The following is a 23,247-nucleotide window of genomic DNA, read 5'->3' as shown; positions in this document are numbered from 1 at the left end:
TTCTGTGCACAGACTTTGAGATCTATACTTTAGACTGTATCTAAACCTGCTCCAACATGGACTGACATTCTGGCCTACTTTCAGCCGATGCGACTTGTCTGTCGCTGAACAGTCGCTTTTTATGTATTCAGCACCTATGTATAATGTTGTAAAAATGCTCTAGAAGCTAAAGTCGCAGAAATGTCACACATATTTGGCCTGCAACTTTCTGTGCGACAAATTCAGACAGGAAAAATCAGTATAAATCCTTAGAAAATTATCCCCCAGTGTCTCCATCTGCTGGCGGTATTGAATAAGCATTGCTGCACTGATGGGGTATGCATTAGACGAAAAAAAAGAAGAAAAAGAAGAATAATACGCCCAGAAAAGAGGCGAAAAGGAGAAAAACGTAAAAAAACGTGAAAAAAAAGTAAGAGGAAGAGAAGGGAAAAAAAGGTGGAAATGGGTTTAAAAGTGATTTCGGCGGAGAAATATATATATATATATATATATATATATATATATATATATATATACGCGCACACACACACATATATATAAACGTATTCTCCGTTGAGATATTGCAGCCGCTGCTGTGTCCAGGCCCAGGAGCCTTAGCACTGTGCTGTGATGTCACTCAATACCACTGACATCACTAGGTGTAAACAACATCTCTCCTTTGCTGTGTATGTGACTATGGAGCTGTTTGGTGATGTCGTCTATTATGGCCTTCATAGAAGCAACAGGAGATTGTTGCATCCATCTAGAACCCTCAGAACTACAGTGCTATGATGTCACTCACTTCCACAGGCCTTGCAGAGTGTAAACAACAACAACCCAGCTTTGTTGTGTATGTAACCATAGGGATTTGTGATGTCACCTAGAACCTTCACAGCAGCGACAGCTTTATGAGGAGCATCAGCACTGCTCTGCCTGAGCAGAACCATCACCGCCATAGGTTGTCAAATAACCCGGATTTAACCCACACAGGTAAGTCCAATGGGGTGCAGGCATGTCCTCTATGCTTACAGCTTCCCGTGGGTGTTGGTTTGATACCGTTTGGGGACAGCCAAGGAGGCATCTGCAGGCAACAAAGGTAGGTGTGTGCTTGTGTGTGTGTTTCCTATGCAGATCCTAAGCCCAGTGTCACATGCAAGTAGGAGGAGTAAGTAGGGTTCCTGGCAAATCCGGGTTATGGATTGCATTTAAAAAGGCCCCGTGGGAGTGCAATGGGCCCCTGTCTTGCTGCTTAGCAATAATGGTATGGGTTTAGGTTCTGCTGTGTGTACTGGTGGTTGACTGCCCCCCAGCCCAGAGTGTGCATGGAAAATTGTCTGGCAGCCTCCCTGACAGCAAGCAGTGATAGTGCCCATGAAGGGCACCTTGTTGGGCCCGCCCCTTTCACGGTTATCGCTTCTCGGCCTTTTGGCTAAGATCAAGTGTAGTATCTGTTCTTATCAGTTTAATATCTGATACGTCCCCTATCTGGGGACCATATATTAAATGGATTTTTGAGAACGGGGGCCGATTTCGAAGCTTGCTTCCGTCGCCCTATGCATTGACCCGATATGGCAGTATCTTCGGGTACAGTGCACCACCCCCTTACAGGGTTAAAAAGAAAGATTCCTACTTTCATTGCTACCTGCTTGCTGGCTAGCCAGCTAGCCAGCCCTGTGGGCCTTGCTGCTGCTGCAGCCAAAAAACAAAAGGTGGTGCTGCTGCTGCTTCTGCTGCTTCTGCTTCTGCTTGTGTCTGGCCGCTGTTGGAGCGTCCAGGCACAGGACTTCTGCTGCTGCTGACTAAATGGCCTCCTTAATTGGATCATTTGAGTAGCCAGCACACCTGTGCAGGTAGGGCATGACATGATAGGCAGCTGCCTTGATAGCGGGTGGGTGCTGAATGTTCCTAATTGACAAAATAAGATTAATGCTTATGAAGAAATATAAAATCTCATCCCTTCCCCAATATCGCGCCACACCCCTACCCCTTAATTCCCTGGTTGAACTTGATGGACATATGTCTTTTTTCGACCGTACTAACTATGTAACTATGTAACATAACATGGGGGGGGGGGGGGGGTCTCCTGGCTGTTCACACAGGTGTGTCATTGCTGTACATTGACCATGCATTGCTTCTGTGGTATTGCAAAGGCAAAGACAAATGCTTCCAGCCATCCATTGCACTAATGGATTGGTCATCAGCTGGCTGTCTATGTCCCGCATCAATATAGACCAAAGTACAGAGGGTTAGGCTATGCTATTGTGCACCTACCTGATGCATCAGAAGGTGCGAGGCCCTTGCTAAATTCTGTGCACAGACTTTGAGATCTATACTTTAGACTGTATCTAAACCTGCTCCAACATGGACTGACATTCTGGCCTACTTTCAGCCGATGCGACTTGTCTGTCGCTGAACAGTCGCTTTTTATGTATTCAGCACCTATGTATAATGTTGTAAAAATGCTCTAGAAGCTAAAGTCGCAGAAATGTCACACATATTTGGCCTGCAACTTTCTGTGCGACAAATTCAGACAGGAAAAATCAGTATAAATCCTTAGAAAATTATCCCCCAGTGTCTCCATCTGCTGGCGGTATTGAATAAGCATTGCTGCACTGATGGGGTATGCATTAGACGAAAAAAAAGAAGAAAAAGAAGAATAATACGCCCAGAAAAGAGGCGAAAAGGAGAAAAACGTAAAAAAACGTGAAAAAAAAGTAAGAGGAAGAGAAGGGAAAAAAAGGTGGAAATGGGTTTAAAAGTGATTTCGGCGGAGAAATATATATATATATATATATATATATATATATATATATATATACGCGCACACACACACATATATATAAACGTATTCTCCGTTGAGATATTGCAGCCGCTGCTGTGTCCAGGCCCAGGAGCCTTAGCACTGTGCTGTGATGTCACTCAATACCACTGACATCACTAGGTGTAAACAACATCTCTCCTTTGCTGTGTATGTGACTATGGAGCTGTTTGGTGATGTCGTCTATTATGGCCTTCATAGAAGCAACAGGAGATTGTTGCATCCATCTAGAACCCTCAGAACTACAGTGCTATGATGTCACTCACTTCCACAGGCCTTGCAGAGTGTAAACAACAACAACCCAGCTTTGTTGTGTATGTAACCATAGGGATTTGTGATGTCACCTAGAACCTTCACAGCAGCGACAGCTTTATGAGGAGCATCAGCACTGCTCTGCCTGAGCAGAACCATCACCGCCATAGGTTGTCAAATAACCCGGATTTAACCCACACAGGTAAGTCCAATGGGGTGCAGGCATGTCCTCTATGCTTACAGCTTCCCGTGGGTGTTGGTTTGATACCGTTTGGGGACAGCCAAGGAGGCATCTGCAGGCAACAAAGGTAGGTGTGTGCTTGTGTGTGTGTTTCCTATGCAGATCCTAAGCCCAGTGTCACATGCAAGTAGGAGGAGTAAGAAGGGTTCCTGGCAAATCCGGGTTATGGATTGCATTTAAAAAGGCCCCGTGGGAGTGCAATGGGCCCCTGTCTTGCTGCTTAGCAATAATGGTATGGGTTTAGGTTCTGCTGTGTGTACTGGTGGTTGACTGCCCCCCAGCCCAGAGTGTGCATGGAAAATTGTCTGGCAGCCTCCCTGACAGCAAGCAGTGATAGTGCCCATGAAGGGCACCTTGTTGGGCCCGCCCCTTTCACGGTTATCGCTTCTCGGTCTTTTGGCTAAGATCAAGTGTAGTATCTGTTCTTATCAGTTTAATATCTGATACGTCCCCTATCTGGGGACCATATATTAAATGGATTTTTGAGAACGGGGGCCGATTTCGAAGCTTGCTTCCGTCGCCCTATGCATTGACCCGATATGGCAGTATCTTCGGGTACAGTGCACCACCCCCTTACAGGGTTAAAAAGAAAGATTCCTACTTTCATTGCTACCTGCTTGCTGGCTAGCCAGCTAGCCAGCCCTGTGGGCCTTGCTGCTGCTGCAGCCAAAAAACAAAAGGTGGTGCTGCTGCTGCTTCTGCTGCTTCTGCTTGTGTCTGGCCGCTGTTGGAGCGTCCAGGCACAGGACTTCTGCTGCTGCTGACTAAATGGCCTCCTTAATTGGATCATTTGAGTAGCCAGCACACCTGTGCAGGTAGGGCATGACATGATAGGCAGCTGCCTTGATAGCGGGTGGGTGCTGAATGTTCCTAATTGACAAAATAAGATTAATGCTTATGAAGAAATATAAAATCTCATCCCTTCCCCAATATCGCGCCACACCCCTACCCCTTAATTCCCTGGTTGAACTTGATGGACATATGTCTTTTTTCGACCGTACTAACTATGTAACTATGTAACATAACATGGGGGGGGGGGGGGGTCTCCTGGCTGTTCACACAGGCGTGTCATTGCTGTACATTGACCATGCATTGCTTCTGTGGTATTGCAAAGGCAAAGACAAATGCTTCCAGCCATCCATTGCACTAATGGATTGGTCATCAGCTGGCTGTCTATGTCCCGCATCAATATAGACCAAAGTACAGAGGGTTAGGCTATGCTATTGTGCACCTACCTGATGCATCAGAAGGTGCGAGGCCCTTGCTAAATTCTGTGCACAGACTTTGAGATCTATACTTTAGACTGTATCTAAACCTGCTCCAACATGGACTGACATTCTGGCCTACTTTCAGCCGATGCGACTTGTCTGTCGCTGAACAGTCGCTTTTTATGTATTCAGCACCTATGTATAATGTTGTAAAAATGCTCTAGAAGCTAAAGTCGCAGAAATGTCACACATATTTGGCCTGCAACTTTCTGTGCGACAAATTCAGACAGGAAAAATCAGTATAAATCCTTAGAAAATTATCCCCCAGTGTCTCCATCTGCTGGCGGTATTGAATAAGCATTGCTGCACTGATGGGGTATGCATTAGACGAAAAAAAAGAAGAAAAAGAAGAATAATACGCCCAGAAAAGAGGCGAAAAGGAGAAAAACGTAAAAAAACGTGAAAAAAAAGTAAGAGGAAGAGAAGGGAAAAAAAGGTGGAAATGGGTTTAAAAGTGATTTCGGCGGAGAAATATATATATATATATATATATATATATATATATATATATATACGCGCACACACACACATATATATAAACGTATTCTCCGTTGAGATATTGCAGCCGCTGCTGTGTCCAGGCCCAGGAGCCTTAGCACTGTGCTGTGATGTCACTCAATACCACTGACATCACTAGGTGTAAACAACATCTCTCCTTTGCTGTGTATGTGACTATGGAGCTGTTTGGTGATGTCGTCTATTATGGCCTTCATAGAAGCAACAGGAGATTGTTGCATCCATCTAGAACCCTCAGAACTACAGTGCTATGATGTCACTCACTTCCACAGGCCTTGCAGAGTGTAAACAACAACAACCCAGCTTTGTTGTGTATGTAACCATAGGGATTTGTGATGTCACCTAGAACCTTCACAGCAGCGACAGCTTTATGAGGAGCATCAGCACTGCTCTGCCTGAGCAGAACCATCACCGCCATAGGTTGTCAAATAACCCGGATTTAACCCACACAGGTAAGTCCAATGGGGTGCAGGCATGTCCTCTATGCTTACAGCTTCCCGTGGGTGTTGGTTTGATACCGTTTGGGGACAGCCAAGGAGGCATCTGCAGGCAACAAAGGTAGGTGTGTGCTTGTGTGTGTGTTTCCTATGCAGATCCTAAGCCCAGTGTCACATGCAAGTAGGAGGAGTAAGAAGGGTTCCTGGCAAATCCGGGTTATGGATTGCATTTAAAAAGGCCCCGTGGGAGTGCAATGGGCCCCTGTCTTGCTGCTTAGCAATAATGGTATGGGTTTAGGTTCTGCTGTGTGTACTGGTGGTTGACTGCCCCCCAGCCCAGAGTGTGCATGGAAAATTGTCTGGCAGCCTCCCTGACAGCAAGCAGTGATAGTGCCCATGAAGGGCACCTTGTTGGGCCCGCCCCTTTCACGGTTATCGCTTCTCGGCCTTTTGGCTAAGATCAAGTGTAGTATCTGTTCTTATCAGTTTAATATCTGATACGTCCCCTATCTGGGGACCATATATTAAATGGATTTTTGAGAACGGGGGCCGATTTCGAAGCTTGCTTCCGTCGCCCTATGCATTGACCCGATATGGCAGTATCTTCGGGTACAGTGCACCACCCCCTTACAGGGTTAAAAAGAAAGATTCCTACTTTCATTGCTACCTGCTTGCTGGCTAGCCAGCTAGCCAGCCCTGTGGGCCTTGCTGCTGCTGCAGCCAAAAAACAAAAGGTGGTGCTGCTGCTGCTTCTGCTGCTTCTGCTTCTGCTTGTGTCTGGCCGCTGTTGGAGCGTCCAGGCACAGGACTTCTGCTGCTGCTGACTAAATGGCCTCCTTAATTGGATCATTTGAGTAGCCAGCACACCTGTGCAGGTAGGGCATGACATGATAGGCAGCTGCCTTGATAGCGGGTGGGTGCTGAATGTTCCTAATTGACAAAATAAGATTAATGCTTATGAAGAAATATAAAATCTCATCCCTTCCCCAATATCGCGCCACACCCCTACCCCTTAATTCCCTGGTTGAACTTGATGGACATATGTCTTTTTTCGACCGTACTAACTATGTAACTATGTAACATAACATGGGGGGGGGGGGGGGGTCTCCTGGCTGTTCACACAGGTGTGTCATTGCTGTACATTGACCATGCATTGCTTCTGTGGTATTGCAAAGGCAAAGACAAATGCTTCCAGCCATCCATTGCACTAATGGATTGGTCATCAGCTGGCTGTCTATGTCCCGCATCAATATAGACCAAAGTACAGAGGGTTAGGCTATGCTATTGTGCACCTACCTGATGCATCAGAAGGTGCGAGGCCCTTGCTAAATTCTGTGCACAGACTTTGAGATCTATACTTTAGACTGTATCTAAACCTGCTCCAACATGGACTGACATTCTGGCCTACTTTCAGCCGATGCGACTTGTCTGTCGCTGAACAGTCGCTTTTTATGTATTCAGCACCTATGTATAATGTTGTAAAAATGCTCTAGAAGCTAAAGTCGCAGAAATGTCACACATATTTGGCCTGCAACTTTCTGTGCGACAAATTCAGACAGGAAAAATCAGTATAAATCCTTAGAAAATTATCCCCCAGTGTCTCCATCTGCTGGCGGTATTGAATAAGCATTGCTGCACTGATGGGGTATGCATTAGACGAAAAAAAAGAAGAAAAAGAAGAATAATACGCCCAGAAAAGAGGCGAAAAGGAGAAAAACGTAAAAAAACGTGAAAAAAAAGTAAGAGGAAGAGAAGGGAAAAAAAGGTGGAAATGGGTTTAAAAGTGATTTCGGCGGAGAAATATATATATATATATATATATATATATATATATATATATACGCGCACACACACACATATATATAAACGTATTCTCCGTTGAGATATTGCAGCCGCTGCTGTGTCCAGGCCCAGGAGCCTTAGCACTGTGCTGTGATGTCACTCAATACCACTGACATCACTAGGTGTAAACAACATCTCTCCTTTGCTGTGTATGTGACTATGGAGCTGTTTGGTGATGTCGTCTATTATGGCCTTCATAGAAGCAACAGGAGATTGTTGCATCCATCTAGAACCCTCAGAACTACAGTGCTATGATGTCACTCACTTCCACAGGCCTTGCAGAGTGTAAACAACAACAACCCAGCTTTGTTGTGTATGTAACCATAGGGATTTGTGATGTCACCTAGAACCTTCACAGCAGCGACAGCTTTATGAGGAGCATCAGCACTGCTCTGCCTGAGCAGAACCATCACCGCCATAGGTTGTCAAATAACCCGGATTTAACCCACACAGGTAAGTCCAATGGGGTGCAGGCATGTCCTCTATGCTTACAGCTTCCCGTGGGTGTTGGTTTGATACCGTTTGGGGACAGCCAAGGAGGCATCTGCAGGCAACAAAGGTAGGTGTGTGCTTGTGTGTGTGTTTCCTATGCAGATCCTAAGCCCAGTGTCACATGCAAGTAGGAGGAGTAAGAAGGGTTCCTGGCAAATCCGGGTTATGGATTGCATTTAAAAAGGCCCCGTGGGAGTGCAATGGGCCCCTGTCTTGCTGCTTAGCAATAATGGTATGGGTTTAGGTTCTGCTGTGTGTACTGGTGGTTGACTGCCCCCCAGCCCAGAGTGTGCATGGAAAATTGTCTGGCAGCCTCCCTGACAGCAAGCAGTGATAGTGCCCATGAAGGGCACCTTGTTGGGCCCGCCCCTTTCACGGTTATCGCTTCTCGGTCTTTTGGCTAAGATCAAGTGTAGTATCTGTTCTTATCAGTTTAATATCTGATACGTCCCCTATCTGGGGACCATATATTAAATGGATTTTTGAGAACGGGGGCCGATTTCGAAGCTTGCTTCCGTCGCCCTATGCATTGACCCGATATGGCAGTATCTTCGGGTACAGTGCACCACCCCCTTACAGGGTTAAAAAGAAAGATTCCTACTTTCATTGCTACCTGCTTGCTGGCTAGCCAGCTAGCCAGCCCTGTGGGCCTTGCTGCTGCTGCAGCCAAAAAACAAAAGGTGGTGCTGCTGCTGCTTCTGCTGCTTCTGCTTGTGTCTGGCCGCTGTTGGAGCGTCCAGGCACAGGACTTCTGCTGCTGCTGACTAAATGGCCTCCTTAATTGGATCATTTGAGTAGCCAGCACACCTGTGCAGGTAGGGCATGACATGATAGGCAGCTGCCTTGATAGCGGGTGGGTGCTGAATGTTCCTAATTGACAAAATAAGATTAATGCTTATGAAGAAATATAAAATCTCATCCCTTCCCCAATATCGCGCCACACCCCTACCCCTTAATTCCCTGGTTGAACTTGATGGACATATGTCTTTTTTCGACCGTACTAACTATGTAACTATGTAACATAACATGGGGGGGGGGGGGGGTCTCCTGGCTGTTCACACAGGCGTGTCATTGCTGTACATTGACCATGCATTGCTTCTGTGGTATTGCAAAGGCAAAGACAAATGCTTCCAGCCATCCATTGCACTAATGGATTGGTCATCAGCTGGCTGTCTATGTCCCGCATCAATATAGACCAAAGTACAGAGGGTTAGGCTATGCTATTGTGCACCTACCTGATGCATCAGAAGGTGCGAGGCCCTTGCTAAATTCTGTGCACAGACTTTGAGATCTATACTTTAGACTGTATCTAAACCTGCTCCAACATGGACTGACATTCTGGCCTACTTTCAGCCGATGCGACTTGTCTGTCGCTGAACAGTCGCTTTTTATGTATTCAGCACCTATGTATAATGTTGTAAAAATGCTCTAGAAGCTAAAGTCGCAGAAATGTCACACATATTTGGCCTGCAACTTTCTGTGCGACAAATTCAGACAGGAAAAATCAGTATAAATCCTTAGAAAATTATCCCCCAGTGTCTCCATCTGCTGGCGGTATTGAATAAGCATTGCTGCACTGATGGGGTATGCATTAGACGAAAAAAAAGAAGAAAAAGAAGAATAATACGCCCAGAAAAGAGGCGAAAAGGAGAAAAACGTAAAAAAACGTGAAAAAAAAGTAAGAGGAAGAGAAGGGAAAAAAAGGTGGAAATGGGTTTAAAAGTGATTTCGGCGGAGAAATATATATATATATATATATATATATATATATATATATATATACGCGCACACACACACATATATATAAACGTATTCTCCGTTGAGATATTGCAGCCGCTGCTGTGTCCAGGCCCAGGAGCCTTAGCACTGTGCTGTGATGTCACTCAATACCACTGACATCACTAGGTGTAAACAACATCTCTCCTTTGCTGTGTATGTGACTATGGAGCTGTTTGGTGATGTCGTCTATTATGGCCTTCATAGAAGCAACAGGAGATTGTTGCATCCATCTAGAACCCTCAGAACTACAGTGCTATGATGTCACTCACTTCCACAGGCCTTGCAGAGTGTAAACAACAACAACCCAGCTTTGTTGTGTATGTAACCATAGGGATTTGTGATGTCACCTAGAACCTTCACAGCAGCGACAGCTTTATGAGGAGCATCAGCACTGCTCTGCCTGAGCAGAACCATCACCGCCATAGGTTGTCAAATAACCCGGATTTAACCCACACAGGTAAGTCCAATGGGGTGCAGGCATGTCCTCTATGCTTACAGCTTCCCGTGGGTGTTGGTTTGATACCGTTTGGGGACAGCCAAGGAGGCATCTGCAGGCAACAAAGGTAGGTGTGTGCTTGTGTGTGTGTTTCCTATGCAGATCCTAAGCCCAGTGTCACATGCAAGTAGGAGGAGTAAGAAGGGTTCCTGGCAAATCCGGGTTATGGATTGCATTTAAAAAGGCCCCGTGGGAGTGCAATGGGCCCCTGTCTTGCTGCTTAGCAATAATGGTATGGGTTTAGGTTCTGCTGTGTGTACTGGTGGTTGACTGCCCCCCAGCCCAGAGTGTGCATGGAAAATTGTCTGGCAGCCTCCCTGACAGCAAGCAGTGATAGTGCCCATGAAGGGCACCTTGTTGGGCCCGCCCCTTTCACGGTTATCGCTTCTCGGCCTTTTGGCTAAGATCAAGTGTAGTATCTGTTCTTATCAGTTTAATATCTGATACGTCCCCTATCTGGGGACCATATATTAAATGGATTTTTGAGAACGGGGGCCGATTTCGAAGCTTGCTTCCGTCGCCCTATGCATTGACCCGATATGGCAGTATCTTCGGGTACAGTGCACCACCCCCTTACAGGGTTAAAAAGAAAGATTCCTACTTTCATTGCTACCTGCTTGCTGGCTAGCCAGCTAGCCAGCCCTGTGGGCCTTGCTGCTGCTGCAGCCAAAAAACAAAAGGTGGTGCTGCTGCTGCTTCTGCTGCTTCTGCTTCTGCTTGTGTCTGGCCGCTGTTGGAGCGTCCAGGCACAGGACTTCTGCTGCTGCTGACTAAATGGCCTCCTTAATTGGATCATTTGAGTAGCCAGCACACCTGTGCAGGTAGGGCATGACATGATAGGCAGCTGCCTTGATAGCGGGTGGGTGCTGAATGTTCCTAATTGACAAAATAAGATTAATGCTTATGAAGAAATATAAAATCTCATCCCTTCCCCAATATCGCGCCACACCCCTACCCCTTAATTCCCTGGTTGAACTTGATGGACATATGTCTTTTTTCGACCGTACTAACTATGTAACTATGTAACATAACATGGGGGGGGGGGGGGGGTCTCCTGGCTGTTCACACAGGTGTGTCATTGCTGTACATTGACCATGCATTGCTTCTGTGGTATTGCAAAGGCAAAGACAAATGCTTCCAGCCATCCATTGCACTAATGGATTGGTCATCAGCTGGCTGTCTATGTCCCGCATCAATATAGACCAAAGTACAGAGGGTTAGGCTATGCTATTGTGCACCTACCTGATGCATCAGAAGGTGCGAGGCCCTTGCTAAATTCTGTGCACAGACTTTGAGATCTATACTTTAGACTGTATCTAAACCTGCTCCAACATGGACTGACATTCTGGCCTACTTTCAGCCGATGCGACTTGTCTGTCGCTGAACAGTCGCTTTTTATGTATTCAGCACCTATGTATAATGTTGTAAAAATGCTCTAGAAGCTAAAGTCGCAGAAATGTCACACATATTTGGCCTGCAACTTTCTGTGCGACAAATTCAGACAGGAAAAATCAGTATAAATCCTTAGAAAATTATCCCCCAGTGTCTCCATCTGCTGGCGGTATTGAATAAGCATTGCTGCACTGATGGGGTATGCATTAGACGAAAAAAAAGAAGAAAAAGAAGAATAATACGCCCAGAAAAGAGGCGAAAAGGAGAAAAACGTAAAAAAACGTGAAAAAAAAGTAAGAGGAAGAGAAGGGAAAAAAAGGTGGAAATGGGTTTAAAAGTGATTTCGGCGGAGAAATATATATATATATATATATATATATATATATATATATATATATATACGCGCACACACACACATATATATAAACGTATTCTCCGTTGAGATATTGCAGCCGCTGCTGTGTCCAGGCCCAGGAGCCTTAGCACTGTGCTGTGATGTCACTCAATACCACTGACATCACTAGGTGTAAACAACATCTCTCCTTTGCTGTGTATGTGACTATGGAGCTGTTTGGTGATGTCGTCTATTATGGCCTTCATAGAAGCAACAGGAGATTGTTGCATCCATTTAGAACCCTCAGAACTACAGTGCTATGATGTCACTCACTTCCACAGGCCTTGCAGAGTGTAAACAACAACAACCCAGCTTTGTTGTGTATGTAACCATAGGGATTTGTGATGTCACCTAGAACCTTCACAGCAGCGACAGCTTTATGAGGAGCATCAGCACTGCTCTGCCTGAGCAGAACCATCACCGCCATAGGTTGTCAAATAACCCGGATTTAACCCACACAGGTAAGTCCAATGGGGTGCAGGCATGTCCTCTATGCTTACAGCTTCCCGTGGGTGTTGGTTTGATACCGTTTGGGGACAGCCAAGGAGGCATCTGCAGGCAACAAAGGTAGGTGTGTGCTTGTGTGTGTGTTTCCTATGCAGATCCTAAGCCCAGTGTCACATGCAAGTAGGAGGAGTAAGAAGGGTTCCTGGCAAATCCGGGTTATGGATTGCATTTAAAAAGGCCCCGTGGGAGTGCAATGGGCCCCTGTCTTGCTGCTTAGCAATAATGGTATGGGTTTAGGTTCTGCTGTGTGTACTGGTGGTTGACTGCCCCCCAGCCCAGAGTGTGCATGGAAAATTGTCTGGCAGCCTCCCTGACAGCAAGCAGTGATAGTGCCCATGAAGGGCACCTTGTTGGGCCCGCCCCTTTCACGGTTATCGCTTCTCGGCCTTTTGGCTAAGATCAAGTGTAGTATCTGTTCTTATCAGTTTAATATCTGATACGTCCCCTATCTGGGGACCATATATTAAATGGATTTTTGAGAACGGGGGCCGATTTCGAAGCTTGCTTCCGTCGCCCTATGCATTGACCCGATATGGCAGTATCTTCGGGTACAGTGCACCACCCCCTTACAGGGTTAAAAAGAAAGATTCCTACTTTCATTGCTACCTGCTTGCTGGCTAGCCAGCTAGCCAGCCCTGTGGGCCTTGCTGCTGCTGCAGCCAAAAAACAAAAGGTGGTGCTGCTGCTGCTTCTGCTGCTTCTGCTTCTGCTTGTGTCTGGCCGCTGTTGGAGCGTCCAGGCACAGGACTTCTGCTGCTGCTGACTAAATGGCCTCCTTAATTGGATCATTTGAGTAGCCAGCACACCTGTGCAGGTAGGGCATGACATGATAGGCAGCTGCCTTGATAGCGGGTGGGTGCTGAATGTTCCTAATTGACAAAATAAGATTAATGCTTATGAAGAAATATAAAATCTCATCCCTTCCCCAATATCGCGCCACACCCCTACCCCTTAATTCCCTGGTTGAACTTGATGGACATATGTCTTTTTTCGACCGTACTAACTATGTAACTATGTAACATAACATGGGGGGGGGGGGGGGGTCTCCTGGCTGTTCACACAGGTGTGTCATTGCTGTACATTGACCATGCATTGCTTCTGTGGTATTGCAAAGGCAAAGACAAATGCTTCCAGCCATCCATTGCACTAATGGATTGGTCATCAGCTGGCTGTCTATGTCCCGCATCAATATAGACCAAAGTACAGAGGGTTAGGCTATGCTATTGTGCACCTACCTGATGCATCAGAAGGTGCGAGGCCCTTGCTAAATTCTGTGCACAGACTTTGAGATCTATACTTTAGACTGTATCTAAACCTGCTCCAACATGGACTGACATTCTGGCCTACTTTCAGCCGATGCGACTTGTCTGTCGCTGAACAGTCGCTTTTTATGTATTCAGCACCTATGTATAATGTTGTAAAAATGCTCTAGAAGCTAAAGTCGCAGAAATGTCACACATATTTGGCCTGCAACTTTCTGTGCGACAAATTCAGACAGGAAAAATCAGTATAAATCCTTAGAAAATTATCCCCCAGTGTCTCCATCTGCTGGCGGTATTGAATAAGCATTGCTGCACTGATGGGGTATGCATTAGACGAAAAAAAAGAAGAAAAAGAAGAATAATACGCCCAGAAAAGATGCGAAAAGGAGAAAAACGTAAAAAAACGTGAAAAAAAAGTAAGAGGAAGAGAAGGGAAAAAAAGGTGGAAATGGGTTTAAAAGTGATTTCGGCGGAGAAATATATATATATATATATATATATATATATATACATACGCGCACACACACACATATATATAAACGTATTCTCCGTTGAGATATTGCAGCCGCTGCTGTGTCCAGGCCCAGGAGCCTTAGCACTGTGCTGTGATGTCACTCAATACCACTGACATCACTAGGTGTAAACAACATCTCTCCTTTGCTGTGTATGTGACTATGGAGCTGTTTGGTGATGTCGTCTATTATGGCCTTCATAGAAGCAACAGGAGATTGTTGCATCCATCTAGAACCCTCAGAACTACAGTGCTATGATGTCACTCACTTCCACAGGCCTTGCAGAGTGTAAACAACAACAACCCAGCTTTGTTGTGTATGTAACCATAGGGATTTGTGATGTCACCTAGAACCTTCACAGCAGCGACAGCTTTATGAGGAGCATCAGCACTGCTCTGCCTGAGCAGAACCATCACCGCCATAGGTTGTCAAATAACCCGGATTTAACCCACACAGGTAAGTCCAATGGGGTGCAGGCATGTCCTCTATGCTTACAGCTTCCCGTGGGTGTTGGTTTGATACCGTTTGGGGACAGCCAAGGAGGCATCTGCAGGCAACAAAGGTAGGTGTGTGCTTGTGTGTGTGTTTCCTATGCAGATCCTAAGCCCAGTGTCACATGCAAGTAGGAGGAGTAAGAAGGGTTCCTGGCAAATCCGGGTTATGGATTGCATTTAAAAAGGCCCCGTGGGAGTGCAATGGGCCCCTGTCTTGCTGCTTAGCAATAATGGTATGGGTTTAGGTTCTGCTGTGTGTACTGGTGGTTGACTGCCCCCCAGCCCAGAGTGTGCATGGAAAATTGTCTGGCAGCCTCCCTGACAGCAAGCAGTGATAGTGCCCATGAAGGGCACCTTGTTGGGCCCGCCCCTTTCACGGTTATCGCTTCTCGGCCTTTTGGCTAAGATCAAGTGTAGTATCTGTTCTTATCAGTTTAATATCTGATACGTCCCCTATCTGGGGACCATATATTAAATGGATTTTTGAGAACGGGGGCCGATTTCGAAGCTTGCTTCCGTCGCCCTATGCATTGACCCGATATGGCAGTATCTTCGGGTACAGTGCACCACCCCCTTACAGGGTTAAAAAGAAAGATTCCTACTTTCATTGCTACCTGCTTGCTGGCTAGCCAGCTAGCCAGCCCTGTGGGCCTTGCTGCTGCTGCAGCCAAAAAACAAAAGGTGGTGCTGCTGCTGCTTCTGCTGCTTCTGCTTCTGCTTGTGTCTGGCCGCTGTTGGAGCGTCCAGGCACAGGACTTCTGCTGCTGCTGACTAAATGGCCTCCTTAATTGGATCATTTGAGTAGCCAGCACACCTGTGCAGGTAGGGCATGACATGATAGGCAGCTGCCTTGATAGCGGGTGGGTGCTGAATGTTCCTAATTGACAAAATAAGATTAATGCTTATGAAGAAATATAAAATCTCATCCCTTCCCCAATATCGCGCCACACCCCTACCCCTTAATTCCCTGGTTGAACTTGATGGGCATATGTCTTTTTTCGACCGTACTAACTATGTAACTATGTAACATAACATGGGGGGGGGGGGGGGTCTCCTGGCTGTTCACACAGGTGTGTCATTGCTGTACATTGACCATGCATTGCTTCTGTGGTATTGCAAAGGCAAAGACAAATGCTTCCAGCCATCCATTGCACTAATGGATTGGTCATCAGCTGGCTGTCTATGTCCCGCATCAATATAGACCAAAGTACAGAGGGTTAGGCTATGCTATTGTGCACCTACCTGATGCATCAGAAGGTGCGAGGCCCTTGCTAAATTCTGTGCACAGACTTTGAGATCTATACTTTAGACTGTATCTAAACCTGCTCCAACATGGACTGACATTCTGGCCTACTTTCAGCCGATGCGACTTGTCTGTCGCTGAACAGTCGCTTTTTATGTATTCAGCACCTATGTATAATGTTGTAAAAATGCTCTAGAAGCTAAAGTCGCAGAAATGTCACACATATTTGGCCTGCAACTTTCTGTGCGACAAATTCAGACAGGAAAAATCAGTATAAATCCTTAGAAAATTATCCCCCAGTGTCTCCATCTGCTGGCGGTATTGAATAAGCATTGCTGCACTGATGGGGTATGCATTAGACGAAAAAAAAGAAGAAAAAGAAGAATAATACGCCCAGAAAAGAGGCGAAAAGGAGAAAAACGTAAAAAAACGTGAAAAAAAAGTAAGAGGAAGAGAAGGGAAAAAAAGGTGGAAATGGGTTTAAAAGTGATTTCGGCGGAGAAATATATATATATATATATATATATATATATATATATATATATACGCGCACACACACACATATATATAAACGTATTCTCCGTTGAGATATTGCAGCCGCTGCTGTGTCCAGGCCCAGGAGCCTTAGCACTGTGCTGTGATGTCACTCAATACCACTGACATCACTAGGTGTAAACAACATCTCTCCTTTGCTGTGTATGTGACTATGGAGCTGTTTGGTGATGTCGTCTATTATGGCCTTCATAGAAGCAACAGGAGATTGTTGCATCCATCTAGAACCCTCAGAACTACAGTGCTATGATGTCACTCACTTCCACAGGCCTTGCAGAGTGTAAACAACAACAACCCAGCTTTGTTGTGTATGTAACCATAGGGATTTGTGATGTCACCTAGAACCTTCACAGCAGCGACAGCTTTATGAGGAGCATCAGCACTGCTCTGCCTGAGCAGAACCATCACCGCCATAGGTTGTCAAATAACCCGGATTTAACCCACACAGGTAAGTCCAATGGGGTGCAGGCATGTCCTCTATGCTTACAGCTTCCCGTGGGTGTTGGTTTGATACCGTTTGGGGACAGCCAAGGAGGCATCTGCAGGCAACAAAGGTAGGTGTGTGCTTGTGTGTGTGTTTCCTATGCAGATCCTAAGCCCAGTGTCACATGCAAGTAGGAGGAGTAAGAAGGGTTCCTGGCAAATCCGGGTTATGGATTGCATTTAAAAAGGCCCCGTGGGAGTGCAATGGGCCCCTGTCTTGCTGCTTAGCAATAATGGTATGGGTTTAGGTTCTGCTGTGTGTACTGGTGGTTGACTGCCCCCCAGCCCAGAGTGTGCATGGAAAATTGTCTGGCAGCCTCCCTGACAGCAAGCAGTGATAGTGCCCATGAAGGGCACCTTGTTGGGCCCGCCCCTTTCACGGTTATCGCTTCTCGGCCTTTTGGCTAAGATCAAGTGTAGTATCTGTTCTTATCAGTTTAATATCTGATACGTCCCCTATCTGGGGACCATATATTAAATGGATTTTTGAGAACGGGGGCCGATTTCGAAGCTTGCTTCCGTCGCCCTATGCATTGACCCGATATGGCAGTATCTTCGGGTACAGTGCACCACCCCCTTACAGGGTTAAAAAGAAAGATTCCTACTTTCATTGCTACCTGCTTGCTGGCTAGCCAGCTAGCCAGCCCTGTGGGCCTTGCTGCTGCTGCAGCCAAAAAACAAAAGGTGGTGCTGCTGCTGCTTCTGCTGCTTCTGCTTCTGTCTGGCCGCTGTTGGAGCGTCCAGGCACAGGACTTCTGCTGCTGCTGACTAAATGGCCTCCTTAATTGGATCATTTGAGTAGCCAGCACACCTGTGCAGGTAGGGCATGACATGATAGGCAGCTGCCTTGATAGCGGGTGGGTGCTGAATGTTCCTAATTGACAAAATAAGATTAATGCTTATGAAGAAATATAAAATCTCATCCCTTCCCCAATATCGCGCCACACCCCTACCCCTTAATTCCCTGGTTGAACTTGATGGACATATGTCTTTTTTCGACCGCACTAACTATGTAACTATGTAACATAACATGGGGGGGGGGGGGGGGGGTCTCCTGGCTGTTCACACAGGTGTGTCATTGCTGTACATTGACCATGCATTGCTTCTGTGGTATTGCAAAGGCAAAGACAAATGCTTCCAGCCAATCATTGCACTAATGGATTGGTCATCAGCTGGCTGTCTATGTCCCGCATCAATATAGACCAAAGTACAGAGGGTTAGGCTATGCTATTGTGCACCTACCTGATGCATCAGAAGGTGCGAGGCCCTTGCTAAATTCTGTGCACAGACTTTGAGATCTATACTTTAGACTGTATCTAAACCTGCTCCAACATGGACTGACATTCTGGCCTACTTTCAGCCGATGCGACTTGTCTGTCGCTGAACAGTCGCTTTTTATGTATTCAGCACCTATGTATAATGTTGTAAAAATGCTCTAGAAGCTAAAGTCGCAGAAATGTCACACATATTTGGCCTGCAACTTTCTGTGCGACAAATTCAGACAGGAAAAATCAGTATAAATCCTTAGAAAATTATCCCCCAGTGTCTCCATCTGCTGGCGGTATTGAATAAGCATTGCTGCACTGATGGGGTATGCATTAGACGAAAAAAAAGAAGAAAAAGAAGAACAATACGCCCAGAAAAGAGGCGAAAAGGAGAAAAACGTAAAAAAACGTGAAAAAAAAGTAAGAGGAAGAGAAGGGAAAAAAAGGTGGAAATGGGTTTAAAAGTGATTTCGGCGGAGAAATATATATATATATATATATATATATATATATATATATATACGCGCACACACACACATATATATAAACGTATTCTCCGTTGAGATATTGCAGCCGCTGCTGTGTCCAGGCCCAGGAGCCTTAGCACTGTGCTGTGATGTCACTCAATACCACTGACATCACTAGGTGTAAACAACATCTCTCCTTTGCTGTGTATGTGACTATGGAGCTGTTTGGTGATGTCGTCTATTATGGCCTTCATAGAAGCAACAGGAGATTGTTGCATCCATCTAGAACCCTCAGAACTACAGTGCTATGATGTCACTCACTTCCACAGGCCTTGCAGAGTGTAAACAACAACAACCCAGCTTTGTTGTGTATGTAACCATAGGGATTTGTGATGTCACCTAGAACCTTCACAGCAGCGACAGCTTTATGAGGAGCATCAGCACTGCTCTGCCTGAGCAGAACCATCACCGCCATAGGTTGTCAAATAACCCGGATTTAACCCACACAGGTAAGTCCAATGGGGTGCAGGCATGTCCTCTATGCTTACAGCTTCCCGTGGGTGTTGGTTTGATACCGTTTGGGGACAGCCAAGGAGGCATCTGCAGGCAACAAAGGTAGGTGTGTGCTTGTGTGTGTGTTTCCTATGCAGATCCTAAGCCCAGTGTCACATGCAAGTAGGAGGAGTAAGAAGGGTTCCTGGCAAATCCGGGTTATGGATTGCATTTAAAAAGGCCCCGTGGGAGTGCAATGGGCCCCTGTCTTGCTGCTTAGCAATAATGGTATGGGTTTAGGTTCTGCTGTGTGTACTGGTGGTTGACTGCCCCCCAGCCCAGAGTGTGCATGGAAAATTGTCTGGCAGCCTCCCTGACAGCAAGCAGTGATAGTGCCCATGAAGGGCACCTTGTTGGGCCCGCCCCTTTCACGGTTATCGCTTCTCGGCCTTTTGGCTAAGATCAAGTGTAGTATCTGTTCTTATCAGTTTAATATCTGATACGTCCCCTATCTGGGGACCATATATTAAATGGATTTTTGAGAACGGGGGCCGATTTCGAAGCTTGCTTCCGTCGCCCTATGCATTGACCCGATATGGCAGTATCTTCGGGTACAGTGCACCACCCCCTTACAGGGTTAAAAAGAAAGATTCCTACTTTCATTGCTACCTGCTTGCTGGCTAGCCAGCTAGCCAGCCCTGTGGGCCTTGCTGCTGCTGCAGCCAAAAAACAAAAGGTGGTGCTGCTGCTGCTTCTGCTGCTTCTGCTTCTGCTTGTGTCTGGCCGCTGTTGGAGCGTCCAGGCACAGGACTTCTGCTGCTGCTGACTAAATGGCCTCCTTAATTGGATCATTTGAGTAGCCAGCACACCTGTGCAGGTAGGGCATGACATGATAGGCAGCTGCCTTGATAGCGGGTGGGTGCTGAATGTTCCTAATTGACAAAATAAGATTAATGCTTATGAAGAAATATAAAATCTCATCCCTTCCCCAATATCGCGCCACACCCCTACCCCTTAATTCCCTGGTTGAACTTGATGGACATATGTCTTTTTTCGACCGTACTAACTATGTAACTATGTAACATAACATGGGGGGGGGGGGGGGTCTCCTGGCTGTTCACACAGGTGTGTCATTGCTGTACATTGACCATGCATTGCTTCTGTGGTATTGCAAAGGCAAAGACAAATGCTTCCAGCCATCCATTGCACTAATGGATTGGTCATCAGCTGGCTGTCTATGTCCCGCATCAATATAGACCAAAGTACAGAGGGTTAGGCTATGCTATTGTGCACCTACCTGATGCATCAGAAGGTGCGAGGCCCTTGCTAAATTCTGTGCACAGACTTTGAGATCTATACTTTAGACTGTATCTAAACCTGCTCCAACATGGACTGACATTCTGGCTTACTTTCAGCCGATGCGACTTGTCTGTCGCTGAACAGTCGCTTTTTATGTATTCAGCACCTATGTATAATGTTGTAAAAATGCTCTAGAAGCTAAAGTCGCAGAAATGTCACACATATTTGGCCTGCAACTTTCTGTGCGACAAATTCAGACAGGAAAAATCAGTATAAATCCTTAGAAAATTATCCCCCAGTGTCTCCATCTGCTGGCGGTATTGAATAAGCATTGCTGCACTGATGGGGTATGCATTAGACGAAAAAAAAGAAGAAAAAGAAGAATAATACGCCCAGAAAAGAGGCGAAAAGGAGAAAAACGTAAAAAAACGTGAAAAAAAAGTAAGAGGAAGAGAAGGGAAAAAAAGTGGAAATGGGTTTAAAAGTGATTTCGGCGGAGAATATATATATATATATATATATATATATATATATATATATATATATATACGCGCACACACACACATATATATAAACGTATTCTCCGTTGAGATATTGCAGCCGCTGCTGTGTCCAGGCCCAGGAGCCTTAGCACTGTGCTGTGATGTCACTCAATACCACTGACATCACTAGGTGTAAACAACATCTCTCCTTTGCTGTGTATGTGACTATGGAGCTGTTTGGTGATGTCGTCTATTATGGCCTTCATAGAAGCAACAGGAGATTGTTGCATCCATCTAGAACCCTCAGAACTACAGTGCTATGATGTCACTCACTTCCACAGGCCTTGCAGAGTGTAAACAACAACAACCCAGCTTTGTTGTGTATGTAACCATAGGGATTTGTGATGTCACCTAGAACCTTCACAGCAGCGACAGCTTTATGAGGAGCATCAGCACTGCTCTGCCTGAGCAGAACCATCACCGCCATAGGTTGTCAAATAACCCGGATTTAACCCACACAGGTAAGTCCAATGGGGTGCAGGCATGTCCTCTATGCTTACAGCTTCCCGTGGGTGTTGGTTTGATACCGTTTGGGGACAGCCAAGGAGGCATCTGCAGGCAACAAAGGTAGGTGTGTGCTTGTGTGTGTGTTTCCTATGCAGATCCTAAGCCCAGTGTCACATGCAAGTAGGAGGAGTAAGAAGGGTTCCTGGCAAATCCGGGTTATGGATTGCATTTAAAAAGGCCCCGTGGGAGTGCAATGGGCCCCTGTCTTGCTGCTTAGCAATAATGGTATGGGTTTAGGTTCTGCTGTGTGTACTGGTGGTTGACTGCCCCCCAGCCCAGAGTGTGCATGGAAAATTGTCTGGCAGCCTCCCTGACAGCAAGCAGTGATAGTGCCCATGAAGGGCACCTTGTTGGGCCCGCCCCTTTCACGGTTATCGCTTCTCGGCCTTTTGGCTAAGATCAAGTGTAGTATCTGTTCTTATCAGTTTAATATCTGATACGTCCCCTATCTGGGGACCATATATTAAATGGATTTTTGAGAACGGGGGCCGATTTCGAAGCTTGCTTCCGTCGCCCTATGCATTGACCCGATATGGCAGTATCTTCGGGTACAGTGCACCACCCCCTTACAGGGTTAAAAAGAAAGATTCCTACTTTCATTGCTACCTGCTTGCTGGCTAGCCAGCTAGCCAGCCCTGTGGGCCTTGCTGCTGCTGCAGCCAAAAAACAAAAGGTGGTGCTGCTGCTGCTTCTGCTTCTGCTTGTGTCTGGCCGCTGTTGGAGCGTCCAGGCACAGGACTTCTGCTGCTGCTGACTAAATGGCCTCCTTAATTGGATCATTTGAGTAGCCAGCACACCTGTGCAGGTAGGGCATGACATGATAGGCAGCTGCCTTGATAGCGGGTGGGTGCTGAATGTTCCTAATTGACAAAATAAGATTAATGCTTATGAAGAAATATAAAATCTCATCCCTTCCCCAATATCGCGCCACACCCCTACCCCTTAATTCCCTGGTTGAACTTGATGGACATATGTCTTTTTTCGACCGTACTAACTATGTAACTATGTAACATAACATGGGGGGGGGGGGGGGGGTCTCCTGGCTGTTCACACAGGTGTGTCATTGCTGTACATTGACCATGCATTGCTTCTGTGGTATTGCAAAGGCAAAGACAAATGCTTCCAGCCATCCATTGCACTAATGGATTGGTCATCAGCTGGCTGTCTATGTCCCGCATCAATATAGACCAAAGTACAGAGGGTTAGGCTATGCTATTGTGCACCTACCTGATGCATCAGAAGGTGCGAGGCCCTTGCTAAATTCTGTGCACAGACTTTGAGATCTATACTTTAGACTGTATCTAAACCTGCTCCAACATGGACTGACATTCTGGCCTACTTTCAGCCGATGCGACTTGTCTGTCGCTGAACAGTCGCTTTTTATGTATTCAGCACCTATGTATAATGTTGTAAAAATGCTCTAGAAGCTAAAGTCGCAGAAATGTCACACATATTTGGCCTGCAACTTTCTGTGCGACAAATTCAGACAGGAAAAATCAGTATAAATCCTTAGAAAATTATCCCCCAGTGTCTCCATCTGCTGGCGGTATTGAATAAGCATTGCTGCACTGATGGGGTATGCATTAGACGAAAAAAAAGAAGAAAAAGAAGAATAATACGCCCAGAAAAGAGGCGAAAAGGAGAAAAACGTAAAAAAACGTGAAAAAAAAGTAAGAGGAAGAGAAGGGAAAAAAAGGTGGAAATGGGTTTAAAAGT

The 23,247-nt window shown here is 45.9% G+C and overlaps 10 non-coding genes across 10 annotated transcripts; all 10 read left to right on the top strand.

The window, feature by feature from the left end:
* The first annotated feature begins 1,388 nt into the window (after positions 1-1,388).
* LOC130300609 (U2 spliceosomal RNA) lies at positions 1,389-1,579 on the top strand. The gene has a single exon (XR_008851445.1). It is a non-coding gene; the product is annotated as a U2 spliceosomal RNA (small nuclear RNA).
* Positions 1,580-3,670: 2,091 nt separating this feature from the next.
* On the top strand, positions 3,671-3,861 carry LOC130300639 (U2 spliceosomal RNA). Its single transcript, XR_008851477.1, has one exon. It is a non-coding gene; the product is annotated as a U2 spliceosomal RNA (small nuclear RNA).
* Positions 3,862-5,945: 2,084 nt separating this feature from the next.
* On the top strand, positions 5,946-6,136 carry LOC130300608 (U2 spliceosomal RNA). The gene has a single exon (XR_008851444.1). It is a non-coding gene; the product is annotated as a U2 spliceosomal RNA (small nuclear RNA).
* Positions 6,137-8,225: 2,089 nt separating this feature from the next.
* LOC130300638 (U2 spliceosomal RNA) lies at positions 8,226-8,416 on the top strand. Its single transcript, XR_008851476.1, has one exon. It is a non-coding gene; the product is annotated as a U2 spliceosomal RNA (small nuclear RNA).
* A 2,084-nt stretch (positions 8,417-10,500) lies between these two features.
* Positions 10,501-10,691, top strand: LOC130300607 (U2 spliceosomal RNA). The gene has a single exon (XR_008851443.1). It is a non-coding gene; the product is annotated as a U2 spliceosomal RNA (small nuclear RNA).
* Positions 10,692-12,786: 2,095 nt separating this feature from the next.
* LOC130300605 (U2 spliceosomal RNA) lies at positions 12,787-12,977 on the top strand. The gene has a single exon (XR_008851441.1). It is a non-coding gene; the product is annotated as a U2 spliceosomal RNA (small nuclear RNA).
* Positions 12,978-15,062: 2,085 nt separating this feature from the next.
* LOC130300604 (U2 spliceosomal RNA) lies at positions 15,063-15,253 on the top strand. The gene has a single exon (XR_008851440.1). It is a non-coding gene; the product is annotated as a U2 spliceosomal RNA (small nuclear RNA).
* A 2,090-nt stretch (positions 15,254-17,343) lies between these two features.
* Positions 17,344-17,534, top strand: LOC130300603 (U2 spliceosomal RNA). The gene has a single exon (XR_008851439.1). It is a non-coding gene; the product is annotated as a U2 spliceosomal RNA (small nuclear RNA).
* Positions 17,535-19,619: 2,085 nt separating this feature from the next.
* Positions 19,620-19,810, top strand: LOC130300602 (U2 spliceosomal RNA). Its single transcript, XR_008851438.1, has one exon. It is a non-coding gene; the product is annotated as a U2 spliceosomal RNA (small nuclear RNA).
* A 2,094-nt stretch (positions 19,811-21,904) lies between these two features.
* LOC130300601 (U2 spliceosomal RNA) lies at positions 21,905-22,095 on the top strand. The gene has a single exon (XR_008851437.1). It is a non-coding gene; the product is annotated as a U2 spliceosomal RNA (small nuclear RNA).
* Positions 22,096-23,247: the final 1,152 nt, after the last annotated feature.

This window comes from Hyla sarda, unplaced genomic scaffold (assembly GCF_029499605.1).
Source record: "Hyla sarda isolate aHylSar1 unplaced genomic scaffold, aHylSar1.hap1 scaffold_1089, whole genome shotgun sequence".
Taxonomy (NCBI): Eukaryota; Metazoa; Chordata; class Amphibia; order Anura; family Hylidae; genus Hyla; species Hyla sarda.
The sequence above is the reverse complement of the archived record's forward strand: the minus strand, read 5'-3'. Positions and strand labels throughout refer to the sequence as shown.